The 14,699-nt window shown below is 40.2% G+C and overlaps 1 pseudogene; it reads left to right on the top strand.

Annotated features, from left to right (window-relative positions):
• Positions 1-14,278: 14,278 nt before the first annotated feature.
• LOC102769689 overlaps positions 14,279-14,699 on the top strand; it is a 10,047-nt pseudogene continuing 9,626 nt past the window's right edge.

Here is a 14,699-nt window from a genome sequence, read left to right as displayed (position 1 = left end):
TTGTCCCCAGGAGACATTTGGCTATGTCTGAAGACATTTTCAGGGGGGGGGGCGGTGTTTACTGGCATCTAGTGGGCAGAAGCCAGCAATGCTGCCAAACATCCTACAATGCACAAAGAATTATCTGGTCCAGAATGTCACTAATTCAAGGTTGAGAAAACCTGTTCTAGAGTGAGGTTCCACAGCAAGCCTTCATCACATCCTCGATGTGCCCAGGCCCTAAACAGGTTTAGGAAACACAGCTCTATTCTTTGGCAGAAGGCCACAGAGAGTCCTGCTTGCTGTTCACCTCATGTCTGGCTCTTCCCCCTGCACCCAGGGCAAGGCCCCCCAATTTCCTCTCTAGCTCTGCCACTGCAGTCACTCATCTGCAGAGAGGAAAATCCCTGTCCAAATGCAACTCACCTTTGAACAAACCATCTCTCTGATGGCCTGATTTTCAATTCCCTGGGCCAATTTGAAGGCCCTTGGCATTTCCCTCTTTGACACCCTCCTATCACCACACACACAGCAAGCTGCCAAGTCCTTCTCAAGCCAAGCTGGCTTGCTAGGTCAGTGAGGATTTCCCTCTTGCCAATAATCAGCTGTCTTATTGCCCTGTCACTGTAGACTGCTTCTCCATTTCTATCCCTACCTCTTCCACGCTATATAAAGACAAATAAGCCTTTCTAAAATAAATGACAAAGCAACAAAGCATCCTTTCCCACTAAGCAAAAGGGAGCTCTGCCCTAAAGAGGTAGTTGAATGGGACATATTAGGGCTTCTGTGTTAGCACAGCAATAGGTTAGTTCTCTAAGCTGGCAGAGGTTGAAGTCCTCTCTTTGGGATGCATTCGTTCTCTGCGTGGAAGAGAGCCCTCCGTGTGGTTTAACACCACAAAGTATAAATACAAACATTAGACGACTGCAATAAAGCACAGCATAGCATCACCCCACCTCCACAGTTGCGTGCTGTTAAATATTTAATTAAGAAATCACATGAAGAAAACTATTGTACAGACAATAAAGAGAGAAGAAAGAAAAACAAAATGCAGGTGTAGAACAGAGGCCAGCTGGGTAGTACGTACAATTTTCATTTGCTTTGACCCAGGGGCATTTGTATAAAAGATTATTTTGCCAAATATTTACCTTTTTCTTCATTTTCTTGAAGCATGTCTTTTCCAGAAAGAAAAGACATTTAACAAGTATTAAAAACATGTGTTTAAGCCATTTTAGAAAGTTTAATTTTCTTTTAAAATGGTTTCCGGACCTGAGGTCTTCTCCAAGTTTCTGGAGCTGAATTTTCACCTGATCATATGTCAGGTCTGACCCGAGTGACCCCACGTGGGTCTCTGTCAATCACGTAGGATTTTCCTTGGACCCCCCCACCTGAGAAGATCCATCATCCACTGGCATCTGCTAGGAGAGAAAAGCAAAAAGCCTGACACAGTATTCTGACATAAAGGGCTTGGTTTTCTGGGAGCTCATTTCATATAATTGTGAAGTTTATAAAGCAAACTTCTGGAAGAAGGCCAGGGAGTATTGAATACTATAGTCCTGAGCAGCTCGGGCCCATAAACATACAAAGTCTATATCAAGTTTATACTCAAGGCAGTGGTAACAAATGACACAAAATGTAGTAAAAGATGCTGGACACCGATCATAGAAATTAATGAAACATGAATGAAAGTAAACAAGTGCCTCATTCACTGTAAACCGGGTTCATGCGGGGCCCTGTTCTTCCAGTAGGCAATTGGGCTGAATGAAAGGGAGGTGCCAGCTTCCAGCAGCCCAATTCCCGCTCGGATTTTATAGGACCTACCAAATTCACAAAGGCAGAATGAGAGCAATGGTTGAAATTGTTTCTTGTAGTTTTGGTTGCCTGATTCCCATTTCTAGAGCTGATAAACTAAGCTAAACCTGACCTTGAAGTGGCAGCATCTGAAGGTGAAGGGTCTTGAAAAAGTTCTCCAGAGTATAGAACCCTTCAAATTTGATAATATGCTAAAAAAAATTCATCTTTCCACAGTGTCCTCCACCTTCTGTATTCAGAAGAAAAAAAGAGCGGACTCAATGCTAACAAAAGCCGACCTCATTTCCTTTAGGATGGATTTTGAGTGAAGGCTGGGGCAGCAATCAAATCTTCGGTAACTGCATATCTCTTAGAAGGGTTGTCTTCATGATCCATGCCGAGAGAAACTTGAGTTTCCTTGTACCATGCCTGCCTCGTGTTAGAGGACATGAAGGCCTATCTCCACTGCAGCAACATCAAGATCCTCCCAACTTCCCCTAAAATTTTTCTTCCAAATAAAGCAAGGAGTCTTATAAGAGGAAAGCAGCTTTTTCTGAATATCAAATGGCTGGATATGGAGATTCTTCTTGCTAAGCAGATCTACAGAATGTATTCAAGAAAATTCCTCCAAAGATGGAGAGACTTAACCATGATTTTGCACACACTTGCACAGATGTTGCTAAATTAGAGAGAGGTACAGCAATTATACATTTTCTGCTATTATTAAATTTGGGTAAAGATTTGAATGCCTGAAACTTATTTTAACACTATCACCAGTCTGTATTTATTCTACTCTGCTGTCAACAATGCTATGGATAGATTCAGATTTAACATATAAATATGCAGGTTATCGGTGTCACTGCTTATTATGAAAATGGCGTTAGTGACCAGGAAGGAAAAACTCAGGTAGAAATAAACCAGGAATTAGTTTAGTCATGGAATATTTGGATCCTCAGCCTTCAGCTGGCTCAGCGATCCTACCGCCAGCAATTACACCAATGCCAGGCTTTCATTATTTTGCATTTTTTGCACCTGAAGTGTGTAAAAGCAGCTCAGTTCCAACTGACATATAGTTTTACGCTCAAAGGCTCATTTGCCCCATGAATCCAAACTAAATCAGCAGTGGTCCTCAGCTACAGAAAGGAATAAACAAAGCAGATCCTTCAAGGCGCATGGCTGGCAAATTTATTATTTTTCTAAATCTGGACATAGATTTCATGCACAATTCAAAAGTGCTTCAGTGCTGTGTATTTATCTAAAGTAAATCCGTCGGAAATCAAGCTGCCAGCAGTCAGTGGGCACTAGAATTTTTTAAAGGAGGAGACGAAGAAATATCATGAAGAATAAAGAAGTTTAAGAACCATAAAAGTCAATCCTAGCAGAGGGAAAAAGAGGAACATGTAAGCAGTGTAAAAAATAAAAGATGATAAGTATCACTGAGTAGTAAAAAAGATGTATTTTAAGTTTAGCAAAGATCTGATTGTACTTTTGAAGTACTGGGAACAGGAGAGGCGGACTAAGAACAAACTAAACCTCAGGGTTGCTCAACGAGGGAAACAAAGAATAATAGAACAAAACAAATATGCCAGACTTTTCTTTAAAACGGCCAAGGGGCTAGGGGAGTTTTAGGTGGTTATAGACCAAGAAATATTGGGTGTTCTTATCTAGAAAGTCAAAGACTGGAATGGGGATGAAGAGACAAAACAAAACCATTAAAAAGAAAAAATATATACAGATTTACCAAATGCTGCAATTCTTGGAAATTTTTTGGAAGAAAACAAAATAAACTCATTTTTTTCTAAGAATCATTGTATGCTTGTGATATATATATGTGTGTGTATATATATATATATATATATATACACACACACATACATACATACACTCTCTGAGTAAATTTTTAAAATTTGCATTGCTAAATGAGAGTTTACTGAAGAAAACCAAAATTTTTCTAAATACATTTCTAATGGTTGTGCTTAGCCTCCAAAATTCTGCTTAGGTGCTATAATTAGATCGATGTGCTAAATCTAATATTTTTAACCAAATGTGTGAGCTTATAAAAATGAATTAAAAAATGAATAACACCTCATTGATCAATATTGGTCCTTCATATTCCCCCACCAAATACATTAAAACTCATTTTTCCTCAAGCTACAAAGCAAGGTACCACCTTGAGGACATAGAGTAGAGTCTTTGAACTTGACTTTACATTTAGTGTATATTAAAAAAAAAATAGGGTGCATATATTAAAGCTTTACCACATTATGTTTATTTTGGGGAAATCAACAGACATGGGAACCAGATGCCTTTAAGAAAAAAAAATTCTAAAATTATTCTATCAACAGAAAACATGGTCTTGTCTCCTACCCTTAAACCTGCTATACTAATTCATAGCAATTTGCTCAAATTTTCGTGCCTTTGCCTACCATTAAGGAAGATGATACCACTAAAAATGGTTTTTGGCCCACACCAATCCAGAACCAAATGGAAGAGAGGAAAACCTAAAGGTTATAAGTTGAGGGACCATCTGGAATCAATTCTGAGTAAAGTTCCAAGCTACAGCACTGGGGTCCAATCACCAGAATAGTCTTGGAGCAAAGACAAAGAAATCACCTGGCAAATGTATCTGGGATCCAGAGAAAACAACTGAGGGTGATGGAATTCACCAGGAAGCAATGCAGCATTTTGATGCATTCCCTCTGGGAGTTTGCTTTGGCTGGACTGTGTAGAATAGAGGAGTGGGTCTTGAAGGTTAGACAACTGCCTTAAAAAGGGAATTGGTGTGGGAAGGAGCATAGGAGAAGACACCCTAAGAGTGGACATAAGGCCTTCTCCTAGACTATGCATCTGCTAGTGCCTTATCTTCCCCAAATGCTATAAGATTTGAGAGGAATACCAGTGATGATCAACAACATGTCCAGGTCAGGGAGTCATGCTGGAAATAAAAAGGATGCCATGACAAAGGTGCGGTGTGTAGGGTGGAGGGGAAACGTGCACTGAAGTCTCTGTGTCACCATAAGCAACACTCCATCCTGGGCCTTTTCAACAGGTTGTGGAGAAGCTTTAAAACACTTACGGTCAAGGTAACATCTTAAGCCTGGTATTCCTGTAATTGTCATCTAAAAGCTGAAAAGTAGGAAGTGTCTTCTTTTCCTCATGGAGCCCATGAAGTTACGAAGTCTCTTCTCTCGCGCGGCTTGCTCATCTTCTTTTTATAGACTATTCCAAGTCCAACTCCTTTACTTGCAGGGTACACTTTCTTCCTTTTCTGCTCCTAAATTCTTTTTAGCATATATATTTCTTTTCATCCCTCCCCACCCTGCCATCCCTTTAATGTATCCAGTGCCCCATGATTATGCCATCTAAGCCATTGGCATTGAGTTGGCCATTCTGACATGGAAGTGGGATCCAAGCCTTGCTTCAGACCCCTGCAGAAAACCTTGGGGCTTAAAATGAAATGATGCTGTGAGTTACATTGGTTATATCCATTTGTCAAAATTGTAGAGTTAAAACTTTTTGATGTTATGTAAGTTTTATTTGAAACACTTAAAATTATTGAATAGCGGATAGGGAATGAGTAGAGGTAGATATGAAGCAAGAAGGACAGAATATGATAATGAGTGATTAGTACACGGGAGTTTATTTTACTATTCTGTTTACTTTGTGTATGTTTGAAATTGTACATAATAAAAAGATAAAATGGTAGTTCTTCAATATGTATTATGCCATAGCCATATATGTATTCATGTACAGAATATGAGTACACACACACACATATTCCAGAGGAGTGGAGGCATTAGTTTTAGAGCCATCTGCTTCTAATTTTTTCACATGTGGTTCACTATTCATCCAGCGAGGAAAAGAGGGAGATGACGTCTGTCAGCCTACCCAACATTTTGCATTGACTTGAGCATTTGGGTAATGAAGTCATCTTTATTGTTTTCTGGTCTCCAGAATGGAAGCTGGACAACTGGAACTCATCTCTGCACTGAGATTTTCAATATCACCGCTGCATATAATCCTCTCAATCCCTTGCCACTATCCAAAGCATTTGTCTGAACTCCATTACTTGAAATGAAAATGGAGGCTGCAATGTGATATCTCAGGGAACAGCCAGGTATGTGACTAAATACTTTCCCCTAAAATTCACTTCAACTGCTGGTACTATTAAGGACACTGTTCTTCTCATTCTCGTCTGGTAGTTTATTTCCTTTTCACTGGTACATTCTTAAATTACCAAAATACTGTACAATATATGGTTTCTCACCAACTCTCTAGCAGGTTTATTTCATCACCTCACCATGGGTTACCTCCCATCCTGTTTTACTTTTCTCACTTTTGCGGCCTCTTCCTTAATATAATCTCTTAAATGCTCTAGAATAATTTCTGTAACAAGTGTATTTATTCCATTTCCATGTATAGAAATTTATTCCATTAAGTAGGAAAGACCACATCCCAAATATCTTTAAAAATAGTCTGTTTATAAACCCCTCAATAGACACTTTAGTGTAAGATAAAATATTGATATGGACTAATGTATGATAGCCTAGTCTGAATTAAATATATATATTTTTTAATATTTATTGTTGAAAGTATTATAGGTGTCCCCCCTTTTTCCCTATCAACCCCTTTTAGGCCACCCCCACTGAAAACAAATATCTTATAAAATAAAAACTACTACACCCAATAAAGGATAGAGGCTTACAAATTATTAGAAACAGAGATGCTTACAGATTTATTCTGATGAATAGAAAATAATGCCTTCAATTAGTATCCTAGTAACTTTCTACATAAATTTTTGCTCCTAAAATACTGGCAACAGCATGCCTTCCTAATGAGGTTCATATGAAAGTCCACTTCCATCATTTCTGCTCCCCAGATCCTTTCTCTTTCTTTAAATGTAAGATAAACTGGGGAGGCCTCTGCCTCCAATTCATAAATTTTGAGTTCCTGGAGTCCAAATTCATGAAGTTCAACTATCATATAATAAAATGATGTTTCTTAACAATTGTAATCTGACTTAGTTTATCTGATGTGATCTGTAGCTCTTCCTACTGTATTTTTTGCTTATTTGTTTGTTTGCTATCACATAAGGGATGTAATGCCACAAAATAATTCATCATTATCTCATATAACTAAATTCAAAAATCTAGAAAAGAAAATTTATGAATCCACTAAAACTAGGCACAAAAACAATAGCAACTGCCTGATAAACAGCACTGATTTTAGGCCGCCCATTGCTCCTCACTTTAACAGGTCTTTATCTCAGTTGCTCAGAGCCAGTCACGGTCTACTTTCCTTCCCATCCACGTCACTTCCTGCAAGCTTAAACATTTCATACTGGGTGATCCCAGGCCCAGCCCTCTTACTTCCTGCACTTTCCTTTCAGCTAGAAATGCTTTGACCTTTGTCTCAAGCTGTATATTGGTGAGTCTGCCAATGTGTTATAAAGCACCTTTATCACTGGGGCCCAGGGTAGGCCTGAGTGCTTGGCCCCAGGTGTGTGGTTTGAGCGCAAGCAGGACTTTAACTAGGCTGATGACTGAATAACCAAACCAGTACAAATAAAAAGGTACTTAAAGTGCCGAACCCGTTTGGCTCAGTGTATAGAGCATCGGCCTGTGGACTCAGGGGTCCCGGGTTCGATTCTGGTCAAGGGCATGTACCTTGGTTGTGGGGACATCCCCACTGAGGGGCGTGCAGGAGGCAGCTGATCGATCTCTCTCATCCATATTTCTGGCTCTCTATCCCTCTCCCTTCTTCTCTGTAAAAAATCAATAAAATATATTTTTTTTAAAAAAAGGTACTTAAAGTGAGGTGTAATGCCTTTAATGCACTGAAACTTGGGCGTACGTCCACATCTAGCTGAAGTGAAGAATAATGGTTAGACCATAAATTTACTACTGTGGTGCAGTCTTGAACATATATGTAGGTATTACATTAGTTAAAATGAGTCAGAAGTTTAGGTTAAAATTAACTTGACATTTGAGATCAAGAGAATAGAATAGAAGGAAAACATCCCCAAATCCCCAGAGCCCACTCTGAGCTCATCTAAGCTCCTCTTTATAGCTACAAGTGGGTTTTCCAGAACATGGATTTCCAGAGCCAAATTCCTCTTGTGTTTCCCTCTGTTACCCAGCTCAAACTAATTTGGATCTGCCTGAGCAAAGTGCAACAATATAGAATAATCTTAGTTTTTTAAAAGGAAAATAAAAAGTAGAGTCCAAGAGTCTCATTAGAGTTAGTTATTCTCCTAGGTAAATATCCAGGGACATTCCTAGGAGTATATGGATTTGAAAACTTTTCCAAGATTCCTGGCTACTTGAAAATGGACACTTCATGGGCTTGGTGTTACATTTATGTTCCATCATACAGAGTGGATATTTTTGGGTGTGGGGACTGTACTTGAATCAAGGGACTCGGTAAATTTGCCTTCTACTAGTAATGCTGAACCAAATCAAAAGAAATCCAAGAAGAGCTGCAAACAGGATACTCGAAGGAGCAGAAAAGGAAGGAAACGTGGTTCCTATCACCTACTAGGAACCTGACACAGAGCTAAGCATTTCACATATATAACTGTGCAGAATCCAACTTACCTTCTCCAATCGCACCAATCCCCATTATACACAGAGAAAACCCGGGCTCACACATGTTAAGTAGTATGCTAGTGCATGATGGAGCTGGGAGTCAGACTCCTGTAGTGCCAAGGGCTCATACAGGCTTGCTTGTCTGGGCAACCCTAAGAACACTAAATTTACAATAATAGGCTGATAGATTGGAAGGACATTTCAGATAGCCTGCCACAAAACATTCCATGGAAGATGTTTCCTGCTCCATTTTTTTCAGTGTCTTGAACAAAGCCATGGAAGGTAAAGTCACCTAATTTGCATATGACTGCATATGACACTTATGAGAATAGTAAATATATTAGGTGACTAAATCAAGATTACAAAAAATACCAAGCAGCTGGAGTGATGGACTGAATGGAATAAGCTGTTACTATAAGTAGGAAAATATCAAGATCTATATATATGTTCAAAAACCCAATCTTACAATCCTATCTAATAAAGAGGGAATATGCTAATTGACCATCACACCCTCACAAAGATGCCAGCGTCCACAGCCAATAAAGAGGGAATATGCTAATTGACTGCCATGCCCTCAAAGATGGTGGTGCCCACAGCCACAAGATGGCAGCATCCAGTCTCCTCAGCCCCACCAGGGCAGCAGGTGCGTGACATGGCCGGGCCCACCCCAAGGCAGGTCTGGCTGCTCCGTGCACCTGCTTCCAGAGTCACCAGTCCCCTTAGCTGTCCAGCCACCCAGGGTTGGCCCAAGGTTCAGGCAAACCTCGAATGTTGGCTACCCAGCTGCCCAGGGTCGCCCGAGGCTCAGGTAACCAGGGCCGGCCGAGGCTTGTGCTGCTGGCAGTGGCAGCAGCAGAGGTGTGATGGGGTGTCGCCTTCCCCTGATCACCAGGTCGCCTCCTGCCCCTGAGAGCTCCCAGACTGTGAGAGGGGACAGGCTGGGCTGAGGGACCCCCAACCAGTGCATGAATTTTCATGCACTGGGCCTCTAGTAATATATGATGAGCCAAAGTTTGAAAACAACTACGGAAAATGTTTTAGCCAACAATGGAATCAGGGTCATGTGATCACACGCATGTGATTCTAAACTATATTAAAAGATATACAACATCTACAATAGGGTGGTGATATTTCTATTACAACGTGCATTTATCAGGTCACAAACTAAAAGGAACATTTTATTCATTTGATATATATTTACTGAGTGCCTTCTATGTGCTAGGTATCGTGCTGGGCCTTGATGATCTAGTGGAGAACAAAACAGATACAGTCCCTGTAGTCTTGAAGCTTCATAGGCCAGCAAGTGCAAGTAGAGCATGCTCAGAGGATGGAAAGGAACTAAAAACTATGTCTTAGAAAACAATAAAAGGAATGAAGGACTTTTAGCCTTGAAAAAAGTATTTTCTTGAAGAGTTTTTGAAAGGTTGATGGGGGGAAAATGGACTCATGTTTTATGGCAGCTTTTATAATATTTCAAAAATGTTCTTGCCCTCTCTGTGAAAAGATTTTACATCCCTGGCCCACAAATGTTAGGGCTGGACACCTGACTTTTGGTGTGCCTCCTCCTGGGAGAATTATATATCTCCACCCCTGTTGGCCTCCAGAGCAGCCACATGACTTGCTTTGGCCAATGAAATCTAGTCACAAGGATTTCGTAAAGAGAATGCAATGAACCAAATTAAATATGGCAGCTCATCCTTGTTCTAGTTGGAAAAAAATTCATTGAGTAGTTTGGTTTCAAGCAGTAACAGAATATTCCATTTATAACCAGAAGAAAGAGCTCCTTTTATCAAACATGTGTTATCTTAGCCAAAACCAGAAGTAAGATTAAATTTACTAAAAAGTCGAACAGACAAGGTCAAGGCTGCATTCTAATCGTTACTATTTCTCAAAATTAGGTGGCCCACCTATCATTAACACATATTAGTGTTGCCAATTTCACTCTAATTGTGGGTTTGATTCAACTTGTTCAAATCAATGTTATTGATATATAAGGACATTTACAATGTATCACATGCAGTTTTGGTAAAAGTTTAGTGATTGGGCTGGAAATGAAAAATTGATGCTTGACTTTATTAGTATTGCTATTTACTCTACTCTTCCACAGTAATCTGCTTCTACTTAAGTGTCCAGCATTAGGAAATGAGTTATCATTGGTGACCTCTAAGTGAAATTGTAAAGCTGTCAGATAACTAGGTGGTTTGCGAGCACACAGAACAGGAGGATAATGTGCTTCCTTTCTTGCCTTCTGCTCAATACTTGGCCTTTTAGTTTGCACTAAAGCTCCTTCGGAAACTCATTTATGTATTTCTTGCAATTAAGAAATGCTGCTTCTAAAAGGAACTCCAGTGTGAACTTTAATTAGGCCTTGCTTTCTGGGGATATGCCCTGCTAGCCACTCCCTTTCATTTATTCCTCATTCTTCCAGAGGAATTTAAACTAGGGATCACCTTTATGACCACCTGAGCAAGTTTTCTCTCTCTTTTGGAGAAGATACTGCCCAAGCAGTCCTTGCTGGGTTGGAGAGGTGTCTCAACTCTGAATCTGTACACCTGCCACTATGACAAGGGCCAAGGTGCCCTTTTTTACATTATCACTAGCTAAGACTTTGCCTGTAAGCAGCAAAGATCTCGTGCTTACTTTGAAAGCATTCACAAGGGACACCTAAATATTAGAAAACCTGATCGCTTCTCAGCCTTTTGGCTAAGATCATGTGTAGTATCTGTTCTTATCAGTTTAAATATTAGAAAACCTGGTCTCATATCTTATAATCCAGTGGAGAGATGAAAGAAATATAAAACATGTTTTTAAAAAGTCAAACAAAACATTTTTATAACAGTTTGAAACAAAATAGTTTATCTATTGTTAAATGAATTGCACCAAAAATAATTGTATTCATGTTCAGAGCAGTAAATGTTTATAGTAAAAAATGGAGGGTTACATGATAAAGATGGATCTTAAGAGTGGATTTGAGAGGAAAGGAGGTAGAAAGGAGGTTCATTCCAGGGAGGAAGAACATGAGCGGGAGACAAGGAGTGTGGGAGGGACTAGGAATCAACTATTTTGGCCATAGTTTCTAGCATGCAAGTAGGACTTAATAAATGCTGGCTGAAGGATTGAAAGGAGTGACAGAATGGCTCAGAAGGAGAGCTTTCTTAGAAATGAGACCAAAATGACTGGATTTGACTCGAATTGTGCAGACTTTTCTACTCAAGCTATGGAGCTTGGGCTTATCTTCTGGAAGGGGTTTTGGTGTTTTTGTTGTTGTTGTTGCTTTAGGGGGAGGAAGTGGTGGTGTTAGGGCTTTACCTTTCTTTTTTCTGATCCCAAATTTATCAGTCTTCACTTATCTGCCATCCAAGGCACCACAGACTGAAGTGACCTCACCCCCCTCAGGTATCTCAGAGTATTTATTATCTGTATAACTCATGGGGCAATTAATTATGCACTATCTTTGATATGTCTTTGTGATGGTTAATTTTATGTGTCAACTTGACTAGGACCACAAGATGCCCAGATATTGGTCCAACATTTTTCTGGCTATTTCTGCAAGGGTGTTTTTTGGATGAGATTAACATCTGAATAGGTACACATAGGTGAGCCTCATCCAATCAGTTGAAGGCCTGAATATAACAAAAAAGGCTAACCTTCCCCCAGGTAAGAGAGATTTTTTCCAACCTGATGGCCTCTTAACTGGAACACTGACTTTTCCTGTCTTGGACTTGAACTGAAACATCGGCTCTTCCTGAGTCTTGAACCTGCCAGCCTTTGGATGGGAACTACACCATCAGCTCTCCTGGGTCTCCAGCTCACCACTCACCCTGTCAATCTTGGGACTTTCAGCCTCCATAATCTCATTAGTTAATTCTTTATAAGAAATATCATAGATGGATAGATAGATAGATGATAAAGATATAGATACAGATACAGATACAGATATAGATATAGATATAGATATAGATATAGATATAGATATAGATAGATATTTGTCTACTATTGGTTCTGTTTCTCTGGAGAACCCTGGCTAATACAGTCCTATTCTCCTGTCTTAAACTGTTATTAAACTCTTTTAATGTTACTTAGTCTTTCTTCATGTTTTATCTTGCCTTCCCAACTCAATTGTAAACTTTCTAAGGTCTGAGACTAGGAAGTCTTCAACATCTGTCGACCTTTGGGGAAATATTGGAGGCATGACCGTGGAGGGCAGCAGGACTACAGTACACCATTGTACAAACTGTGCCCTGTGCAAGCTCCTGACTGAGAGGGAAGGGGGACAAAAATGCAGCACTAGGTCCACCTGCCAAATGTGATCCTGGAAGGACCTGTGCCCACCGGCAAGAAGAAACCCTGTTTCCAGTTCTCAGAAGCACTGAATGGGCTAGTGGAGGCCCTGGACAACAGCATTTCATTGAGGACCCAAGCAGGGGCTGTATGAATACTCCAGAACAATCCACATTGTCTGTTCCACCCAACATTGGGCAAAACTCACCTAGTTCTACCTTCCAGTGGCCAGAACTAAGTTTCAGAAATTGCCATAAAGTTTCCAAGAAATGCTCTAAAAGCAAGTGTTCCTTCAGTTTACTTGGAATGAGGACAATACACATTTTACCAATAACCAAGTTCCCATAATTTTCATATTTAAAAGTGTATCAGGGCTCTTAATTGCTAGCACCAGAAACCAACTCCAAACGATTAAGCAGAAAAGAATGTATTAAGTCACTCACAGAATCATGGGGAAGACTGGAAAACCACACGCAGAAAACAGGTAGGAAAACTGTATGTCCACAGCCAGGACAAGAACCAAAATGACCCTTAGAACCAGCCAAACACACTTCTGCCAAATCCATTAAACACTGGTCGCCTCCCCTTCCCCAGCCATCACCAGCACTTGCGCTAGGATGATTTCTCCACCACACCTGCTTCTTTGCACCCCTACTCTTGGATGCCAAATCTCAGGCATGGGCGCCTAATAGGCTGAGCCCCAGGGGTACTGAGAAAAAGAGTATCCAGCATTTTCAGCATCACAGTGGGGGTGGGCTCTGACTCTCACCTTGCCTCCTAAAGTGGGAAACTCCTCAAACACAGGAATTGGGATTCAGATTTGGGAAGCCAAAAAATAAAAATGTTCACTCTATGATTATAATTGTACACATATTTGAGCATCAGTTGTGTATAAGACACAATTTAATATGTATGGAATAGAAAATTGCATTCATTTATTTCAACTTCATTTAAACTCTTCAGTGGGAGATCTTGCTCTCAGCTCCCTAACTTCAGGAGAGAACCCAACACCTAACAGGATTCTGTGGACGATGAGTATCTCACAGAACTGGGTTGAAATGCACTGAATCAGGGCAAAATTATACATGGGGATAAATGATTCTCACAGGAAAACAAATTTCAGCCAAAATCTCTTTAATTCTGACATGTCCCATGTCATTAGAACCTACATTAACAACAAATGCAAAGCAATCATGAACACATATTTAGCAACTGCTTCAAAAACACTCCAAAGTTTTTCCCTGTTGGTAAACCTCACAGGCTTCCTTATGATGAAGCTAGCAAACAGTGTTTATCATATGGAAAGAGCACAGATGGTCTTACTGTTTTTACTTCAGAACCTGTACCAAAGCCCATAATGGATTTTTAAATCTAAAAAATATATAAAAGATCAAGTATATTTTCTTTCTTGAAGTCTAGTCTCACAAATCTTAAAGAAATTGCTATGGCTCCTACTCACTTTGTAGATTGCTAACCTCTATAAAGAAATGCTGACTTGCCAAAACCTGTTTGGCTCAGTGGATAGAGCGTCGGCCTGCGGACTGAAAGGTCCCAGGTTCGATTCCGGTCAAGGGCATGTACCTGGGTTGCGGGCACATCCCCAGTAGGAGATGTGCAGGAGGCAGCTGATCGATGTTTCTCTCTCCTTGATGTTTCTAACTCTCTGTCTCTCTCCCTTGCTCTCTGTAAAAAATCAATAAAATATATTAAAAAGAAAGAAAGAGATTCTGACTGGTTATACACTGAGTCGCCAGATATTATGACCGCCTGACATTTGTAGGCAAATTAGCTATAATTTCGCGCTAAAGTTGCTAGAGGGCCAGATCATTATAAACGTCTGAATAGCACAACAGAGCTAAGTATCGTTGCTGATCAAGTTCATCCTATCATGTTGATGGCATATCCAATGGAGATGGCTTCTTCCACCAAGACAATGCGCCATGCCACAGTGCTCGTATTGTGCAGGAGTGCTTTCTGGAAAATGAGGGAGACTTTACCTTGCTTAGGTGGCCCTCACAATCACCAGATCTCAATCGAATTGAGCATTTGTGGGACGCAGTT

Source organism: Myotis davidii, unplaced genomic scaffold (assembly GCF_000327345.1).
Source record: "Myotis davidii unplaced genomic scaffold, ASM32734v1 scaffold370, whole genome shotgun sequence".
Taxonomy (NCBI): domain Eukaryota; kingdom Metazoa; phylum Chordata; class Mammalia; order Chiroptera; family Vespertilionidae; genus Myotis; species Myotis davidii.
The sequence above is the reverse complement of the archived record's forward strand: the minus strand, read 5'-3'. Positions and strand labels throughout refer to the sequence as shown.